The sequence below is a fragment of the Rhincodon typus genome, chromosome 4, assembly GCF_021869965.1.
Source record: "Rhincodon typus isolate 14 chromosome 4, sRhiTyp1.1, whole genome shotgun sequence".
Lineage (NCBI taxonomy): Eukaryota > Metazoa > Chordata > Chondrichthyes > Orectolobiformes > Rhincodontidae > Rhincodon > Rhincodon typus.
In genome coordinates this window covers 22,238,240-22,259,152 of record NC_063335.1, presented here as the reverse complement: position 1 = coordinate 22,259,152, position 20,913 = coordinate 22,238,240, and the positions used below count along the sequence as shown (strand labels likewise).

Sequence of the window (20,913 nt, the reverse complement as noted above, 5' to 3'; positions counted from 1 at the left end):
TCAGGAGCTGCAATGGGTCAGGTCTGGGACCTTCTCCATTAGCGGCCACCGTGGTTCCCAACTTCAAAGCGTCAAGTCCAATCTTTTGAATGTTGATCACCTCGCTAATTACACCTTCCCGTCGTGCATCGGTAATGAAGACACATGCGCACTCAACTTAATCAGCCATTTTTTACAGGGCAAAATAATTAGCAGAATAAAGATATATCGGATTTTCATTTCCAGTTTCCCTTTTCCGTTTGCGGTCGCACGCCGGCAAGAGAGCTCATACAGCCGGGGCCCCCAGAACCGCTTCACCTCCCCATTGTCTCTTGGCCTGGGATCCTTGTGCTTTTTTTTTTCCAAGCAATCGGGGGGCCAGTGGATGTGACAATAATTAATGTCCTTATAACACACACAAAAAAAGAAGAAGCGGCTACGAGGGAAAATAGTAAGTTGCACTTTTCTAACCGGTATGCTAGTGTTATCTTGGAAATACAACGGGCTGTGTTAGCGATTTGCACTGTGTGCAGACTTTCTCGCCAAAACATTTTTGATTTTTTTAAAAAAAAGATGACTCTAAACGCGATTGAATGAGGATTGTTTTATTTTCTCTCTCTCTGTTTGCGTACCTGGTGTTTATACAAGTAGAATCGTGTGACTTTTCCTCGGACATGTAGATACACATCAGAGACAGATCTGACTATCAGATCGCCTCGCCTTCCAGTCAAAACTACTTCCAGACGCAACTTGTTCATTCTTTTTTTTTGGGGGGGGGGGGTGTCTCGGATGGAGGAGTTTCTGGTCAGAGAGAGAGAGAGACAGAGAGAGAGAGAGAAAAAAGCTAGCGACGCTGCTCGAACCCCGCATTTCGTTATCCTTTCAGCGCTGAACGGTTCACTTTCCGCCGGTCGCCTTTCCAGCAGAAGCAGTTACAATCATAAGCGTGGAGTTAGCATTTTAATAAAAAAAAGTAGAAGATTTGTGGCAAAAGTTGTTTTTTTAAAAAAAATGTAACAAAGACCTTTAGTACGCCCCTCACCTTTAGTAAGATATGATTCTCGTTTCTTTTAATTTTTGGGATTTTTTTTCGAGAAGATCGACTCCCAATTGTGAAACAGCTCTCGATCTCCTTTTGTTGCTGTTGTGGTTTGGTTACCTGGCGGTGCACGGGCCAGCTGGTCTCACACACACAAACAGACAGACATACACACACAGACACACATACAGAGCCTGGCCGGCTTGAAGCCCAAAGCTTATCCCGGGCAGGAAGGCAGGAGCAGCAGCAGGTTGAGAGTTTATGGTAGGGTGATGCTCTCAAGAGTGATCAGACTTCATGGTGACGGTGATGAACTTGAAAGCAGACACGCTTCCGTAGTCCCTGGATCAGTCTCTGTGTGTGTGTGTGTGTGTGTGTGTGTGTCTGTCTGTCTGTCTGTCTGCTTCCACAATCAGAAACTGCCCCTACTGTCAAAAGCCGAGCGAAAAGTCTTCGTTCCCCCAATTTTGTATCGCACATTGTCCATTCCGATTCATCCCTGTATGTCTCTTAAGTATCTTTCCGGAGATCCAGGCAGCGAAATCCGGTCCGCAACTGGCCTTTCCTCAATGCCGCGGTGTTCTGTATATTTTTTTGATTATTATTGAAGCTTGTGTAAAAAGCCCTGCCTTTTCGTTCTGGGCTGACTTCTGCGATTGGGACACGACAGTGACACGGGGATCGATCGTTTAAACTCAGAGCAAAGGCTGGGTATGTAATGCACTCTCTCCCTTTTCATCACTCCAGCAGCAACTGTGGGCACAACTGGCAAAATATCCCACACGAAACCCAGGTTTAATAACAGTTAGGAACAGAAATAACATAGGGCTGGAAAGGTCGCGTGAAAACTATTCATTTCCAAGCACCCGGAGATTTTGCTTTATTTTTTTTTTGTTGCGAAAGGTCTTTAGTCGACTGAAACAGTCACCATCAGAAATATATGCTTTCAATTTTTCAATCTACGGTCTATGAAAGAAACAGAATACCCACAGTGCGACTTAAACGGGCAAGTTGACCTGCAAAACAATCTTTTTTTTTGTATTTCTAAAATACTCATCCAATGAGTTTTACAGTGGCTGTAAATACATATCTATATGGAGCCACGTACATATGGATTATGTATGTGAAGACAGGGACGCATATAGCGACAGCGCTATCTTGTGCCAGTCGTTTTTGTTTTGTTTTCCGCCTTTTCCTCTGGGTTAACAGCACATTATTTTTCCGCAATCGAACGGCACTAAATACTAAATATTGAACGTTCGTTTTACACGCCAAAAGAGACAGTTTGGTTGATACAATAACCTTTTGTTTTTGTCCTGGTATTGTTTAGCCAATGACCTTAATAAAATATTTGAGGCTGTAGCAATAGTTGTAAATACAATAGGTTAACTTATTAATCGCTGTTCATTTTGGCATGATTAAGAATGAGATTTGTATAGATTATTAACATGCAGTACTCTCATTGACGTTTGCCATGTTTCATCCACAATTAAATTAGAACCTTATCCGCTCAGATTGTGCAGTTAAGCGTTTTACAAAATGGTGCAAGAAACGTCAGTTTTATGCAATAATTTCCTTTAATTTTGTATTGATACTCTTAAAAAAAAACCTTATGCTGCAAAATGGCTAATCAAATAAGAGGGACTGGGTGAATCAGTTCATATATTCTCTAATATTCTCTTGGCACTTTAACCATAAGCTAAAACTTACACAGTGAAATTAGATTATCCACAATAACAATATTATAGCCTGCACTGGATGGAAGCAGAACTGAGGTGGCTTTGTTGATTGCAAAGGTTTAATGTTGCATTTCAGGATCTGATGTGGTTTAGCCTCCCTTCCATTAACTGGAAAAACCCCTGAGGTTTTACAATTATTTCTTAAAGATAATACATTTAACATGGAATTGGTAGGCAGAGAAAAACTCATAAAGGCAAGAAAGAAAGCCCTTAATAACTCTTGAGATTCAGACATGTTCAGCTGTAAGATTGGTTCTGACTTCACTGAGGGTCGACAATGTGTCATTTCCATGAAGCCAAATTGCCCTCACCCTATATGATATTAATGTGCAAATCAATATTTCAGGGATTAAATTTCCCTTCTTCATTTTTTATGGTTTCTACCTCAATAAGTCTCAAGTCTATTAGAAGAGGCTTAGTGATTTAAAATCCTTCACTGTAGAATTTTTTTTTGCGGCCTTTTATTCCTCCCTTTCTTTTCCAAAGCTTGAAACATTGAAGGTGTACCAGGAATCTGGACGTCTGTATCAGCACATGCCCAGTTGTGTTTTTGTCTGTGTGTTAAGTAAAAGGCCTGAGAAATCCAGATTCATGTGGATAGTTGTTACCTAAAATGCTACTCATATATCAATTATATTCTTAATCAAAACTTATGCTTTCATTTTAATGTTAGAAAATAAATTTTTTGCTAACTACTCAAATAATACGATGAAAAAATCCTGGAGAGTGGGAAATAGTGTTGAAAACTACATTGGCAATAGTAAGACTAAAACTTTTGAAAGTTAACTACCTTGACTGAAACAAATTTCAACACCAGCACTTCATTGATTGGCACTTAAGACTTTGTTTTCTCTGAACTGATGTATTCACAGACTCACAATATTTTCATTCTGATTTTTCACTGAAAATCCATTTTTATGTTTGAGTGAGGTATCATTAGGAATATGCCGCTGACGTGTAAATGACGCCACCAAACTAATTAAGTGCTAACTAAGCAGTATATTTGCTAGTTGCTATTGTTTGTATCAGATCTATAAATAGCATGAACATGTTTAGTGACTTTGGGTCTTCATAGTTCTAGCACCAATGAAGATTTGATGATGGCTTATTGATAGGCTGGCAACGCAGCCAGGTTGCTGTCATGTAAGGTGACAATGTAGTCCAATTAAAAAAAACAAATTCAGCACATTTGACCAGTCAGCAAATTGCTGTTGGAAGCTTTAATGAACAAATTTGCCAACAGAAGTACAAAGGAAAAGTTCTGTAAAGTCAGAACATAGGTTATGATGTAACTCTGTGATCAATGTAGTTTTAAACAAATATGTTAGGCTGTTGTAATTAAAATTGTGCAATTATCTTGACATTATTTAGCTGTGTCAAATGTTAAATGTAACAAATATATAAAATGACAAAATGGAAAAGCAAAATTAAAAATTACAAACATCTCAGATCCTAAACTAAAGAAACTCTTAATTTCACCTAGTCTACATGATTAACGCAAGTAGTCTCTCTGCATGTGTGTGTATATGTCTGTACGTGTGTGTGTGTGTGTGTGTGTGTGTGTGTGTACATATGTACAGTAACCCTGAAGAAGAAGCTTTCTTCGTTGGAGTTCAGGTGGTGAGTGTACACCAGTGGTGGAAAATAGTGACTGGTTCACTGAAGTAATCTTATTCCCACTGCCATTGCTGAATGTTTAGAGCTCAATTCGGGAATCAGTGTCAATTTCAAGTGTGTGTCTTTCTCTGTTTCCCACCCCCCCTCCCTTCCCTCTCTCTCTTTCTGTATATGAGGCATTCAATGAAAGGGAGCATGCAGCCAGGTATTTATATCTGAATGTGGGAAAATGGTAAAAAAGCAAGGTTATTTTATGATTGTGAACCATCTGGATGAAGTTCAAATGCAGCTGCACCAATTATCTTACACTGCAGAACATTTTTTCCATTCAGTATAAAATGTTCCTTCCTAAAAATGTGGAGCAGACTCGGTCAATTTAGTTTGCAAGAAGAAATGCATATGAGAAAGGACAAAGACTCCTTAATCCATGCAAGCTGGCCTTTTGCCAAAAAATCCTTTTCTCTTTCGCTTTGAAAAGTTATATTTATTTGACATGTGTTGCTATTGTGAATATGTGACTTTGATTTTTTTTTATTCGGATTCAGTATAAAGAATCAGAATATTTCACATTGATCAACAAACATGTTCAATTCCTGTCTTTGGGTAAAACCAATAAAACAACTTTAGGCATATATTTTATATTATTGTTTATGCATTTTCAATGATTTAAGGGGAAGATAATTTTGGATTGCAAAATCCACAAGTGGAAGTGTAACTGGTTGAATCATTGTACTGTGAATAATTGGTGTGAGTTAACGTCAGCTGCTAAAAGTGAAGCCGTGATTTGAAGTCAGAAATCCTGGCAGCTTGCTACAGTTCACATACCCACAATACCAACAACTCTTGAGGGTGGACTGATAAGAAAGTAGTAGCAGGCTTAACGTATTAAGTGTAGGGCCCTTCCATTAGAGCCCCAGGGCTGTGTAACACAATTATTCTTTCCTGGTTAGAATCTCTTTTAGGGTTAAAAACTTGGATGGTGTTCAAGCTAAATAACACTGGGGGAAAGTGCATGTGAATATGTACAACTTTCATGTAATTAGCACTTAATTATATTAACATATGCAAATTGTCAATTTAGAGGCTTGTTGAGCTGGCAGAGATCAGCCAAACACAATTGCATTATTGTTCTGGCAAAAATAATGAATTTTGAGTTGGGTAGAGGAAACACATAACTAGCTTTCTAATTTAAATCATACCATGGTAAAATTTCATTAGTTACCATGGTAACTGGGTTAATTGTGCTGACTAATGTTCAGGGCTGCAGAGGGTCTTAAAAGAAAGCCTTGTTTGCCTAATCCACCTTACAACGACACTTGTTTGTACATGTTTCCTTTGTATAGGAATTTGCATATGCAAACGAATAGTTTCTCTGTCTCATTTGTCATGGTTCTTCATTACCCATGAAGAGAACATTGTTACTTAGCTTTTACAGAGTGTCCTAAGACAGCATAGTGTCAAACATTCCAGCTACATTCTTTCATAATTTGTTTCTGATTAATAGACCAGTTTCAGGTTCATTCTATTCAGACCTTAGCAAGAAAAGGTCAATTCTGTTGCTGAAAAGGGTTTCTGCAGTAACTAAAGCTGTTTTTCTTTGACCAATTAAATCACAGCCTTAAAGCAAGTGTAACTTTGCATTGTGGAAATATCTTCACTAATAATCTCTTTTGGTTGTGATAAAAGAATATGAAAAAGAAGAGATTCTGCTGTTCCAGAATTAATCCTGTTTTTTGACAGAAACGTAAACTGATATAATTGCTTTTCAGTTGGAGAAATGGAGGTTTATACAAGTGTGAAAGCATCGGAAAAGGATTAGCATTTTTTTGCATAATGAAAAGTACTGTTGAATGGCAGACTGAATGGTTGACTGAATGACTAAGATGAAAGGAAGATGAAAATGCAGGCTCTTCTTCCTCCACCCCCGCCCACCTCAAATGCTCAGCTCACTCTAAAGATGTATTTGTCCAAGACTTGAGAAAACAAGCATACTCTCATATTTCAGCAGCTTTATGGAATTCCCTTGGATTCTCTCTTCTTGTGAAGTAATATGTATGATAATAGTGCAGCTTGGGGCTGTTAAAAAAGGTTTGTATACAGGAGAGTTACAAAAACATGCTAGGCATGTCACAAACCAAATATTGACCACCAGTGTCAAGGATGTTCAATTATTTTCTTTGGTGAAGATTTTTCCCCCAATAAAAGTTACATGCAATATTCTATAGAAAGATAACATTGCCAATTACAATGCTAAACAGATAAAATTCACTGCGATATCACCAGTTCACTTTAGTTTATTAACTGCTGAAATTAAAACTTTGTCAGAGATATCATTTAAAGAACGTAGGTTTTAGTTTGTCAATATTTGCCAAAATGATGTGAATTTCTGCTTCGTTATCATTCTGAAAGTGAAATACCGCAGGTATACTGTCCAGAACATAAACTGAGATATTTTAACCACTCGTTTAAAATATTATTTACTCTAAGTATATTTTCAAAAGGTTTCACGTGGACTTAGGTTGTAATAAGTAACAGTTTCAGGCCCCAGACGAGTGTAGACATAAAATGTCAGCTGTTGACCCCTATTGTTTGCTGGCAGTTCACAAAACTTCTATATGCACATACTTGTCATTTGAATAAAGGTCTTGTCAGGTTAATTTTTAATGTGAAATTACTTAATCTGTAAAAGCTTTAGGGCACTTGCAATACCATAAACTGAAATCACAGTGACTGTATATTGATACTTTAATTTGGATATGACTATTTTAGCAAGAAAAATGTGTTATATTCTGTTTCTCCAAAGATTGGCATATTTTATAATTGTGTTAAACACATTTAATAAACTGTCATGTGCTGTAATTGGCACATTTCCAGTCCCTGCAGAATTGAATGACAGACAGGTTAGTAGCTGGTTACGATTTTCCCGTGTTCTCATAGTACAGTGGAGGAATAGCTAAACGACTCTAAATTACAAAAATAATAATTGTAATGATGTTGAAATAATCCAGTGAGTCTATTGGACAGACTGTACAAATGTAGTTACACAGTATGAGTGTAACCACTGTGTTAAAAATACAGAGATTGATTCACATAGCAATTCATTTTGACAAGATTGTTAAGCTTTGTTTTTAATCACATGATACTTTAAAATAATCAAGACATCGCTTGCATATTTTAGTCATATTTTCTTTTTCAAATTAGCCTTATCAAATCTAAAAATGTGAATATATAGCCCACACACTTTGGAATTACTCAGGTTAATACTATTAGGGGAGAATGGATGCACTAAGTTTTTCATTTCTGCTTCAATTACATTTTGCTGGCATGCAGAGTGGTGCAATGCATTTTTACTACATTGGCAAGAGTCGAATTTATCTTTGATAAAACTTGAAATGTACAACTAACACTGATATATAGCCAGCTTCTACATAGAGAGATTTCTGCATTTCAACCATTAAATTGTAATCCAGAGAGCAGAACCACCCAAAACTATAGTATATTTTCTCTGAGAAGGAACTGCACAAATCTGATGCATTTTAGTTTTTAATAGAAATACTCATTCAACAGCATTTCACAGCATTTAACTACAATATAACAGGCGATAAAAACAATGAAACTGTTGAATGAAGAAAGCAGGATAGGTTTTCAAAACAACAATAAAGATATGATTGAATTGGATTTAACATCACACTAATATAGAGAGGGACAAAAATGTACGACATCACAAAACATAAAATATTTGTTGGTGTCTTTAATGATGTACTTGGCAAGGAACTTGTGGCTGCGTAACACCATTGTACCATATCAACCTATCATGGAATTGAGAGTGATTATTTTAGATATGCTTTTCCCTTAATTGAAATGCACATATTTCCAAGCACTTTGCTATAATGTTGAAAATGAATAGCTATGCCAGAGCCATCTTCTATCACATAAGATTCAATTTGTATCATGATTAAACCTACAAAAGAATATCAAGAAATAAAGGAAGCAAGTGATTTTTTTCAAATATTTAATCCATACCTTTTTATAAGATGCAAGTTACTCCACATTTCTTAATAAATATCAATACTTTCTGGTTAGAAATGCCATCCTCAAATGATTTCCATTATATGCCTGTTAATGCAGATAAGCCTTTATACAAGCATTTACTCAGCACCAATTTATTGTTTCGTTCATAAAAATAATTCACAATTTGAGATAGGTGAGGCCTGCCACATCCATGCAATGTTGTTAGTAAGAAATTTCCACCTGAGTTGCATCTGGACCTTGTTGGAGATGTTCGGGATTAACTATGTGTACACTGACATCTATGATTTATTTAATGTAAAAGCAGTGGGTGATTACAAAAGCAGAGAAAGGAAACGGTGTATCTTTCAGATAACTTTGGGTGTAACGATTCACTCAAGTAAGATCAGAAATAATATAAAACATATCGTAAGAATGATATAATTCATAAAATGTGTCCATATGTTTTCAGCTGATGAGCTTTCACAAAGAGAGCTTTGAGAGTTTGTTTGAGATTAGAGCTTGAAGTTAACTTACAGTAAAACATACTTTATTTCCAGCTTTTAAAGTGTGGTGTGAAATGTTTTGATTATAGTATTACAGCCAGATGACCCCTAGAACAGTGTAGGAGTGGCAGTGCAGAAAAAGTCTATTCGGCCCAACTGATCTATACTGGTATTTGTTTGGTGCAGAAGCTTCTTCCAATGTAATCAACTGTTTCACCATCCCTCTGTCCACTTCTCCACTATGTGCACAGCAATACTCCTCCTAAATTTGTTAGTGTTATTTGCTTGAACTAATTCCCAGTTCCACATTCTCACCACTCTGCATGTAGAGAAATCCCTCTTAAATTCTTTACTTGATCTGTTAGTGGCTTCCTTGCATTGATGGCCTTTTATTAATTATGTCAATTGAATAATCACTTCATAATTTTTATACCTGAATGTCAAAATTGCTTGGGTTTATCAAAATAGGTTTTAAGGAAGCACTAACAAAGAATTGTTTAAGTAGCAAAAGTCTTTACATGAGTGTCTCTGTGGATGATTGAATCTCTAAAGTTTAGAGGGGATTTAAAGTGAATAAAATTTTCTGTTTGGTTCTTTGTGACAGTTGTAGATATTATATGGAGGTATCTTCTTTAGATAGGTGAGTGTGAATTGCAGGTTTTCAGTTTGTACACCCTTCGTATGAAAAGCTGCCAGCAATTATCTGTCATCATAGAAAGGGCACACACTTAACTGGTACAGACATGTAGGTTTCTAAGCAATATGAGAGCACGGTATATATGCCCCTTTGCTGAAACGCAGCAAGTTTCTAAGCTGGAGCCCTTAAGGTCTACCTCGTGTCATTGGTCATACAGGTCTGTTTAAGTGTCTCCTGTCAACAGGCAAATCACAGAGACCACTTTCTCTGCACACCTCCAATTTATTCATAAACTAGGCATCACACACTAGTCTGCTTTCTCCTTGACCCAATAAGTGGGGGCAGGGTGCCAGTATGAACATGACCTGAAGAGTTGCCTTCAGAGCCCCAAGATGTAGAAAGCACTTCAGAGATGAGGAAGGTGACTGCATCTTTGAATGTTTGTCTTGCAGCAGATTCTGTTAAGACCTTTATTCAAAAATGAATCAATAGGACCAAATGTAAAGTAAATTTCTTTTACTTTTACATTAAAATTTAAATAAATAATGTATAATGGGTTTTATTTAGAAGGAATACCTGGGTCTCCAGTCTTTACCTTGCAAGTAGTTTTTCTCTGCCAGTTAATTAGTACTTTTTAAGTAAACAGATGCCAGTGACATCAATGTTATATTGGTCTGAGCAGTGTGTGCAGTATACAGAAAGAAGTTACAGTAATACAAGAACGGTATAATTTCCATCTAATTTCCATCACCCCACCTCGACTCTCCAACCAAGTGTGGGACAGAGACACAACAGACAGATATCTCTGGCACAGTGTTTTCAGTGGGGCAGAGGTTGAGTACAGTTACTGAAATCCCTTGAGAAGCACTTACTAAGTAGCTTTCTCATATCCTGTCTGATCTATGAAACAAGAGACTAAGCAGCTAGTCCATGTATGTGCAAGTATTATTAGCCGATGAAGGGTTTAAAGAGAAACAAAGCAACATCAAAATCATTTTGGAAAATGTCAGGATGAGATCTAATGGGATAGAATTTATTTCCACATGAGGAAAATATACTCATGGTAGCTAATGATTTAGTTGTGGATAAAGTAGTCATCTTGAGCAATCGGATCACAGTCATGAGATCATTTGTCATGGATGAAGTGAAAATGTCAGGTCCAATGAGTCTGAGAGTGCCAAAGGGGGCAAAAGGGCTTTTGGAGATATTTTGGTGTAGTGCTAGGGACATAGCGCAAATGGAGCTCTGGGGAATGCTGGGTTAGTAAACTTACCTTGTGCATTTTCAGAATAGTAAAAATTGATAAAAATGAGTTAAAAATCCAAAGATGAGACTTTTGTGATACCTTAATAGTGCGAATAAATTAAATATGAAAACACATTTTAAGGCAGTTGAGCATAAACTGTGCAAATGTAGAAGTGAAAATCAGACTTAATTTCTCCTGGATTTTGTGTTTGCTTTAAAAAAAAGTAATTTGTAAAGAACAGTTGACACCATAGCTTCAGTGCCTGCTTAGTCCATTTAAGTGGTTCAACAATCAGTACCTCGCACATTTAACAGATATAATAGGTTCTAAGTGAAAGATTCGATGAAATGTTTCAAAGTATATACGTTTTGTCACAGTGTTGCGAGTTATTCTGTTTTATTAAACTGAGTCAAAACTGTTTACTTTGGTAAAAATGTAAAAATAAATAGACCTTCCCTTCAGTGTAGCAAATGTCTTGGCTTTCTGTCTGTTTTAAGTGCAAGTTTATAATCAAAGCTTTACAAATGTATTTTTAAAATGTTAGCATTAAAATAAGATCACCTTGAGTGGCCCTTTTCCCTGTTTTTTTTCCCCTGATGGTCTAACTGGGCAGAGTTTCAGAAACATTCAGATTCAAGTTCAAATTAGTCCTTAATTATTTTAGACTTTCAGAAGAAGTCTCAGTGAAAGCTGACATCTTAGTTTCGTATAGCTTTGTACAAACAGGCTTGTATAATATTTGTTTCCTAATTTGTGGAAATTATTTAGGCATAATAACAATTATTGATACTCTCAATTAAATTATGTCTTTGTCCTAAAATGCTTCCCATGGCTCTCATTTGATTCCTATCTGAAATCTTTACTGAAATAGTCAATCATAAAAACAGCAGCTTTTGAGTCTTTCTTTGCAACACAATTAATATATCGTTTCATTATATTATTGCTTTATTAATTACTGCCAGCTATTGTCTCTTAGTACTAAATCCTGAAACCTAATCAACATCTTCCTTTAGGTAGTGTCTTGTGGTAAACTTTAATTAACTCTTATTACATTGAAGAAGTCTTCAACTGCTGTACTAACTAATCATTTACCTTCATTATAGTCTGACAGCTCGACTTGTTAATGGCTCTAATAGAACCGACACTCATTGAATAAACCTGCAGAATTTACTCCATTCACATTACTTGGTGCAGAACTAGACTGCTGCTAAAATAATCAGTAAGAGCTAGTCAATTGTGTCACTATGTTTATCTTGACTGACGTGTTACTTTTGTAAATAGAATTACCTTCCTAATCTTACCCTTGAGCAAATTATCAGTAAAAGAAACGAAAAAAGGTTTAAAAATAATGGCTTATGACACTTTATATCAATAAAACATAACTTTAATCAAATCAGTAATAACATTTTATTATGGGGTAGTATAGAGAGTGGCGATCGAGTTATAAATGGTTCCATTCTGTTCGCCTTGCATACAATGCGGGTCTACTTTGCAGCAATTTGCTATTGTTCCTAACTGTCAGAGAGGAAGTGTAGCGAGCTGAATTAATAATTATGTCGTCCGTTTCCACAATATCCCACCGTAACGCAGCGCCTTTTCCATGACTGTGTATTTCATCTGGCCAGTGAAGACGATTCCAGTTAGTGTGATGTTACAGTATGGGGATTTCACTACGGTTGGATATTCTGTTCCTCAGACCAACAACTATGTTATACTTTTTTTTAATAGAAAATCTCTATCAAACCGGTTTGCCGTTTTTATAGTGGATTTTGCTTAAAGTTTTGATTGCATTAAACGCGGCGAAATCCTTCGGAGTGGGCACAACAGAGGAAAATGTACCCCATTGGAAGTTTGTTTTAAGGGCAGCCAAAAGATGGAAGAACGATTGGTGATACCAATATCGCCCTTGAACATGACACGTGGAGTTTTCATCCGTCACTACAGCGAAGTCTGTAGATTCTGCTAATCTCTCACCCAAAGTTAGAGGGAGAGGCCAGGCCAGCCCCGAGTTAGCCAGAGACTCGCTGGGGCGTGAAAGAGGAAGATTTTGGTCCGAGTTAACTTCTGATGCAGCAGTAGGCGCTACATAATAAAGCTTTACGCCTTGTTTTCGATAGATCAGCAAGGGGTTCCCGTTTCCAACCACATTTGAGTCTCCCTCCCGGAATTGGCGTGAGTCTGGATTGGATGAAGGCAGTGTCGGGTTCAACTTTACTGTTCTATCTGGTGAGGCTTAACGACAAGATCTGCAGAAATAACGATAACCTGGGAGGGAAAAAAAAATCATATCCCATGAAGTACAGGGAGCGGGGGTCACATTTCCAGGGATGGGGAGCAAATCAGTGACAGAAAATCCCTTGAAAAGATGGAAAACAGTGAGTAATCTTAGGCATTCAAAACATTCTTTTTTTTGCAAAAGTAGTTTTATTTATTTTCGAAGTTTGATTGTGATACGTTGTCGAACAGTGTTAATATTGGTTGTTTCAGTTTTTCACAATATACACCGTACATTATATGCAGACTTTTTGATGCATTGTGACTTCACTGGCCTTAAAACCTAACTGAAAATACAATTTGTAAACACAAACAATTTTGCAGTATCAGTAATATTGTGATTATATTTTTAAAAATCTCTTTTTCATGCTCATTTTCACATGACCTTTTTAAATTTAGGAATGATGAGAATATCTTTTTAGAAGATTACTCTAAAGCTACTGTTGCAGGCAGAAATCTCTCTTCTCAATAATAGACTGACTTTTCTGGTTATTAAACCCGTTCAGGTCTAACATTCCTGTTATACTTATCTTTTTTTAACTAGATCTGAGGCTAAAACATTGCTAATAGCTTTGGAATGCTCACTGGGATACCTGGTCTGTGATTACATTTTACGAAGATAATTACACTCGAACTAGCCTTGAAGCAGGATCTGCTGCAGAACAACTTTTGAACTAGGTGGTAATGGGAAGCACCATAAGAGTACAGAAATGACCTCGTAATTATATCAGATTCTGTTGTGAACATAAATAACTGAGTGAAGTGTCAAAATCTGTAGCAACTGGAAAACTTCGCAGAAATTAGAAGCAGCAGTACCGCAGATTTTGTCGCTTATTTTTACCAGTACTCTTCAAAGCCATCCAAATGACCTCCATGCATTTATGAAGAATTGACATAAATTTCTGAGTAATGATCCTTAAACACACATAACATTGATAACAAAACAAAGATCTGTGGGTGCTGGAGATCTGACACAAAAACAGAAATTGCTGGTGAAACTCAGCAGGTCTGGCAACATCTGTGGGGAGAAAGCAGAGTTAACATTTCAAGTGCAGTGCCTTTTCTTCATCAGAACTGGTCTTTGTCCTCACGGACGTTCCAGACCTGCTGAGTTTTACCAGAATTTCTGTTTTTGATAGCAATTGTTTATACATAGTTTAGATTAATTCACAGGATCTTTGTTCCTGACTTGCAAAGACACCAGTGATTTTAGGTTAGATTGTGTGTGTGTGAAGCTGGACTGTTAACTTTACATATAATTCTGATCAGGAACTTTTTAAAAAGAAAAATAAAATGATATTACCAACAAACAGATGCTTATAAAATCAGCTGCAATTTACATAACTTCTGAGTACTTTCATACTGTATATACTTTGCATTATAATACAAGATGTGATTGACTTGTAGATTAATATTTATTTAGCACAGGGAAATCAAAGGGATTAAGCAGTCATCATTTAAAATCTAATCCCTCTTTGCATGAATGAGACAAAAGGAGGGTGATTAATGTACATGAGGCTTATAGGGGCACAATGAAATTATTTTGTTTCATATATAACCACTTCTGATTAAAACAATGGTATGTAGTTCCAAACATATAGCAGACTTATATTGGTAATATCTCACTTTCATATGGACCCTTGGTATTAATTCCAAGATGTCTGATCTTTAACTTGCTCGAATACCAAATCTACTGCATATTTTATACTTCATCCAAAGCATCATGGTCCAATTCACCAGTGGTAAAAGTTTCTGAGTACCATCAACACGAATGTTCAATATTGTCAGAGTTCAATAGTACAAAGAGAAGGAAAAAAATGGAACAAGAAAACTTGTATATCAAATGTGTTTTTCAAATTATTAGACTAAGTACATTACTACACATTCAAAATATATGTCTTGATGCAGATTGAGGAACTTTACTCCACAATTATATCATCACTACAGATTGAAAAAGAATGACTGATTACAAAATTGGTGAATACACATATTAGAACTTTATTGAGGAAATATTGGAGATAAGCCCATAAGAAATAGGGGTAGCAGTAGGCCATACTGCCTGTCTGCCATTTAATAAGATCATGGCTAATCATTGACCTCAACTCCATTTTCTCAACTGATCCCTATATCCTTTGATTCCTTTAGACTCTGAAAATCTATTAATCTCAGCCTTGAATCTACTCAGTGTTTGAGCATCCACAGTTCTTTAGGCTAGGAAATTCTAAAGATTCAGAACCCTTGATTGAAGAAATTTCTCCTCATCTCTGTCTGAAAGGGCTGTTCCCTTATCTTCAGCCTATACACCCTAGTTCTAGATGCTTCAGTTAGTGGAACAGCTGATATTAACCTGAGTGCCAGAACTATTAAAGTCAACCTGTTCACTCTATTTTGTAACAACTAAATAGTGATTTTGTTTGCAATAACAATGAAGGATGGATGCTATGGCAGCATTGGCCTATCAGATACTGAACTTCACATACATATGGAATGTTAGTCAGGATGTAAGAAAGGTCATAGACCAGGAGGTACATAATGGCATAGTTTGTTGCATTAAGGCTTAACTTATCTTTACAGATGGGTGTGGGAGGATTTTGTTCCTTTAGGGCTAAGTTCACAATATTCAACAAATTCCATTATCATAAATACCTTTTTTTATTTTTTTCTAAAAAAGAATTGCCTTTGTGGAGAAACATTGTTCTTAATTTGTGTTTATGTCGTTTATAATGTGATCCAAACAATAAAATGTCAACCATCTAATATTGCTTCCCATGTATAAAAAAAGCCACAATTACACTGAGAATGAAAGTCAGAGAATCTGTCATACTCAGGTTGTGTATGTCACATGTTGTCTGAGCAGTGCTTAAAAAACATCTGGCTTGATAACTTATGTCAGGATTCATGAACAGGGTGAAAAATAAAGACAAACATTGGCTAGCCAGGTAACATAATGCACACAAACATTTCCTTTGCTTAGCCACTTATTTATGGTTATTTATCTTTAGAAATTTCAAACCGATTCTCATTTAATTTCTTCACCTCTTACAGGACAAATGTATATTTTGTTTCAGTCTTCTATTCAAACTTAATTACCTTCTCCGTCTTTGTAGTGACTTGGATGGAAAGTTTTTGCCGAGTCAAAAGAGGTCGTCACACATTCTTTTGCAGTTCTCTTCATTAATTCATCCTTGCAGGAGCACTTTCTATCATGCTGAGAAGGTAGAAGGGTGTAATAGAAGAGCCCTGAAACATCAGCAGGAAGCTCTAAGCTGGTTAATGCAGTATAATTGTCTGGACATAGACTGGCCTTTGTTTGTGCGGTTCACTTCGAATCAGCTGTAATTAACTCCAGAGTGTTTCCAGATTGCCAGCAAAAAAAATTACAGCTTTTCTGTTTTAAATTGGAGAGCTCACAAAGACATTAGCTATGCAGATTGGTTTACTTTGATTTGTTCCTTTCTTATAAGTGAAGGGTTGTGTAGTTTCTAAAAACTGTTTTCAGTTATTGTAATTTTACGTAAATTGGGGTTTTTTCATGTCCAAGAATCATTTTAACATGGTCTTTGTTCCCTAAGCAAATAGGTTTTAAGCTTGTATTAGGAAAAATTAAGACAGTTAACAATTCCATTTTGATATATCAGTAACTCAACAAGCAGTGAGCTTGCTATAACATAATTTTTGTTTATATAAGTGCTATATCACCAACAAATTGCACCATATAGAGAGTAACAAATATGTGGCTAAGTTTCTACTGAACAATTTCAAATATTCTGAAAGGTGGCCAATAGACTGAAAAGCTAAAGGAAAATTTGCTCAGCTAAAGATTAGTTAATAATTGTTGGCCATAAGTCACCTTACTTTAGTTAGGAAACCTGAAGTAATCTCACATAATTACTGCCTTTTTGTGAAAAATATGGCACCTGCATTTAAGACTTAAATAGGACAAGTGCAGTAACTGTTTAACTCTACTCAATCCATGACTGGCAAAGCATCTACCACACCCTGCTACTACATACCACAGTTCCTACTGATGGAGTCAGAAATAAACTAAAAGAAATATAGCACAGCTTTGGTTGCAAATGCATCTAATAATCTTGTACAATGAGCAAAAATCTGTCAAGGTTCAAGGAAAAGTTTGTTGCATTGTATTTTTTCTGTTAGATTTGAATAAAATAGTGCTTAATCTAAATGTGAGTTTAGTCAGTAAAAGGGCTCTTGCTGTCTGAATAATCCTACTTTGATGGATTTTTCATCAGCCGTTTGTATGTGGCAACAAATAAACAAGTATAATTACACTTGTGAAGGTCTATTCATTCCTTTGTCAGGATTAGATATATGTGCAGTTTTCGCACTGATCCTCTCTTTTGTCTTTGCCTAACTCAGTATGACATATTGATAGAGGATTTGGCGTGGACAAAAAGGCCACAGCAGAGACAGTGATGACCTTTCGAAAACTTGATATAATTCTGGCATAATTGTATTTGTTTTTAAGAAAGTTATGTAAGTTCTAACTTTGCGTGGGTTGAACTGGTGTTTTATGTGGACAGCTTTTAACCTGCCTCTAACACTGCAAATAAAGAATTGATGTTGAATAAGGGAACTAAACAGCAGATGGAAAAACAAAAGAAACAAGAACCCTATTGGTCTTTTTTTTCCCAGCATTTAACAGTGTGGCAAACCTAGCATTCCTCTGCCATTATTCTCTTCTCTTGATCAGATCACGTTCTTTTTAATCACTTCTCAAACACTGTCTCACTGGAGCGGAGAAGAAGGCTGGGACAACCTCAATTAAAAAACAGAGGTATAATTGGCATTTGTGATTCTAGTTCTTTGTTCCAATGGGAACTGAACATTCATTCAGAGCAGAGGCATTGCCCTATTGTTTAACATGTACACTTTTTGTCAGTTAATCTTAGTGTAGGAGTATCGATTATTTTGCTTGTAGCCATTCAACCTGTATTTGCTGAAGGAGGAAAAGAGGAGTCAGCAATTCAATCATATATGAAAGTCAGTTGTTTGTATTTAAGAAAGCTGATTTTCTTCTACAAATTTGAGCAAAACAATAAACTGAACAGATCTGTGTTAACAGCAAAGTGTGCTCCCTAGTTTGGGGATCATAGCTCAAAATAAAATAATTCAGAAAATAAGACATATTTATCAAATTATTGGGAAATACGTTTTCAAAACACCAAAGCATGCTTATAAAGCTTTTAGATGTTAAAGCTTTTTTAGGTAGTGTCTGAAGAAGAACTGAGGTCTTTGATTTGGTTTGTCTGCAGAAACCATGTATGTCCAAACCGCAGGTATCAGGATCAGTGTTCAGATGTATATAGCATATTTTATAATTTATCAGTTTATAATGATTCACTGTGTATTGCCCAGAAGGATGGAGATATTCCCCACAGGGTAATTTAGTGCTTGAAGTGTTAAGAAATGCGACATTACAAATCAAAATGTGCTGCATTTTGTCTTTCTTCATCATTGTAGATTTCCCCACTCTATAATTATCTTAATTGAATTGCTTTGTCTGTGTGCTTATATAATGCTTTTAATATATGCTACTTTGCATCTTTCTGGAGTTATAGGTAGAACCATTTACAAAGCAGTGAAGACATGTCATTTATCAATGTCTGCTTTTTCAGATGATGAAATGAAATAGTAGTCCTCTACATAGTACTACATGTTTCTAGCTTATTTCCGATGTAAATTATTCAGTGTTGGCGGATATTGGTGTATGTACACTATGTGCTAACAAGAGTAGATAGTCAAGTCTGGTCCTGTCTGCTCAACAAATGAAAAGTATACTAAGGCTGCTTTGTGCTGGAAATGACAAGAGAATACACTGCAGAGCTCATTTTGTATTTGAGTTGAGTTACCGAATGTGGATTAAAATTGGACCTGTTATAGTTGTGCACTCTTGATAGCACACAGGGTATTTAAATCTGTCTAATGTGTTCTGTTGCCACGTCTTATGACTGTTAGGAGTACAAAATCCGTACCTTAATTTCCGATGCAAATATTGTTGGTGTTAAATGCAGAGGTAAATGTGCCTGTGTGAACTAATTAGAAAATTATTAGTTTTTCATGGTCTTTGTGTTGATGTTCATTTCAGAGATGCTTTTTTTTTATGCTGCATGCAAGTCATGAGCATAATTAACCTGGAGCTCATCAATGATTAAAATTACATGCTAAGCTTTATGATATTCAATTCAGAGGCAATTAGACTGTCATTTTAGCCCATCTCAGACAGCAAAACTAATTTTAATTCATTTTCAATCTGTGTAAATCTTCTGATGTCTCTTAAACTGATCGTTTCCCTCTTTGACTTAGCTGAAGAGATTAGATTTGATTAGAGCAAAAAATTTAAGCAGCTATTCTTCAATACTTAATAGCAGAGAGCATCCCCCAAGCCTTATTTAGTCAGAAGTTGTTTTAAATTAATCCCCTAAATTGCTGCTTTCTGAGGTATTATGCATACAACACAGAAGAATCTCAGCTCTCCAAGTTTTTAGCATTTTGAGTATTTTTTTATTCACAGGTATGCAGTATGAAATTATGTTGTCTTATTGACACTGCCACGTGACAATTTTCTTAATTTTGATAATTGAGGTGTAAAGGCCCCAAGACATATACAGTGAGCTGCCTCTCCCCTTGCTCAAAGCCTTTGTTATGCATTGAAACCGAAGTGGCTGACCACCCTACTGTTGTGTGTAGTGCCATCATTCTGTAAACTGGGAGATCTGCAAGGACTAGAGACACTCCGGATCTATGCAAGTCATTAATATAAGCGTTGCAGCCCAGTGAGCAATGAGACTGAAGAATAGCAGAGTTTCTGCTTTAACTTTCCTCCTGTACTGCACCCTGCTGTGAAATAGTGATATGGCCTTTACAAACTACATTTGTATTTCCACTAAAGGGAATATATGAGCTGTGGTGCCTGCCTTGAGAAATGATTGAAGGCTTTTCATCATCGTGGCTTTCATATGATTTGTTAAAGATAGGAGAGAAGTTGATTGAGGTAGTTGCTGAGAGATGGGCAATACACCAGGACTGACAACATCAAAATTGTATTTGAAATAGTGTTCATTAGGTTTTGCAGTGAAAAAATTTGACTGAGTCTAATTTTCCCCAAGGATGGTAGGACTGGATGCACTAAATATTAATTTCTGTTTCTATGCCTATTGAAGTAGGTGAAGCGTGAGGAAGAATCCTGATTGGTGCTTAATCAGGGCTTGTTAGATACCTGCTGAGGGCTCTCACAGAAGGAAGATTTGAAGTAAGCTGATTTACTTGGTCAGATGAGAAGCAAAGAAGAGCTCAATCTTTTTTGTGGTATTTTAATAATTTGCTTACTTTTCTCTCATGCTATTGGATTTATCTGATAAAATATGCTAACAGTAAAAAAAAGCCCACAGCCAACTTTATAATCTGAAGATCTTTTGAAAAGATTTAGTGAAAGATGTAAACTGTTGCCTCTAGTTTTCTTTCTGCATTTGCAAGGAAAGTATTGCCAAGATTATACTTTGCAAAGGAGTCGATTAGTATTCATGGAAATGTAAGGGAAATGGTGAGAGCATAAAAGCAGTGTCTTGCATCTTACAACTGTTATCAAATATCTCTTGCTAGAATTCTTGAGTGAAAATCAGTATCATTGTAGGTTTTCAATCTTCCTTAATATTTGAAATATACCCTTTGACCTGTTTGTGAGACTGAAGATTAAGACTTTTGGTTTATTATGGAGGGAAATATTTTGGATGTGTTGCCATTTTATTTATGTGAGTGATTACTGCTGAGGCTGCAGATCATTACAAATGCATCACTACTATGACAGTATGATTTCATAGGAAATTTTTTTTTGGTGTATGATAGAC

At 36.2% G+C, this 20,913-nt stretch overlaps 1 protein-coding gene across 1 annotated transcript in view; it reads left to right on the top strand.

The window, feature by feature from the left end:
• The first annotated feature begins 254 nt into the window (after positions 1–254).
• Positions 255–20,913, top strand: part of zfhx4 (zinc finger homeobox 4) — a 255,751-nt gene continuing 235,092 nt past the window's right edge. Inside the window, exon 1 of the mRNA XM_048596252.1 lies at positions 255–430. The gene's annotated coding sequence lies outside the window, so the exon portion shown is untranslated. The remainder of the gene's footprint in view (positions 431–20,913) is intronic.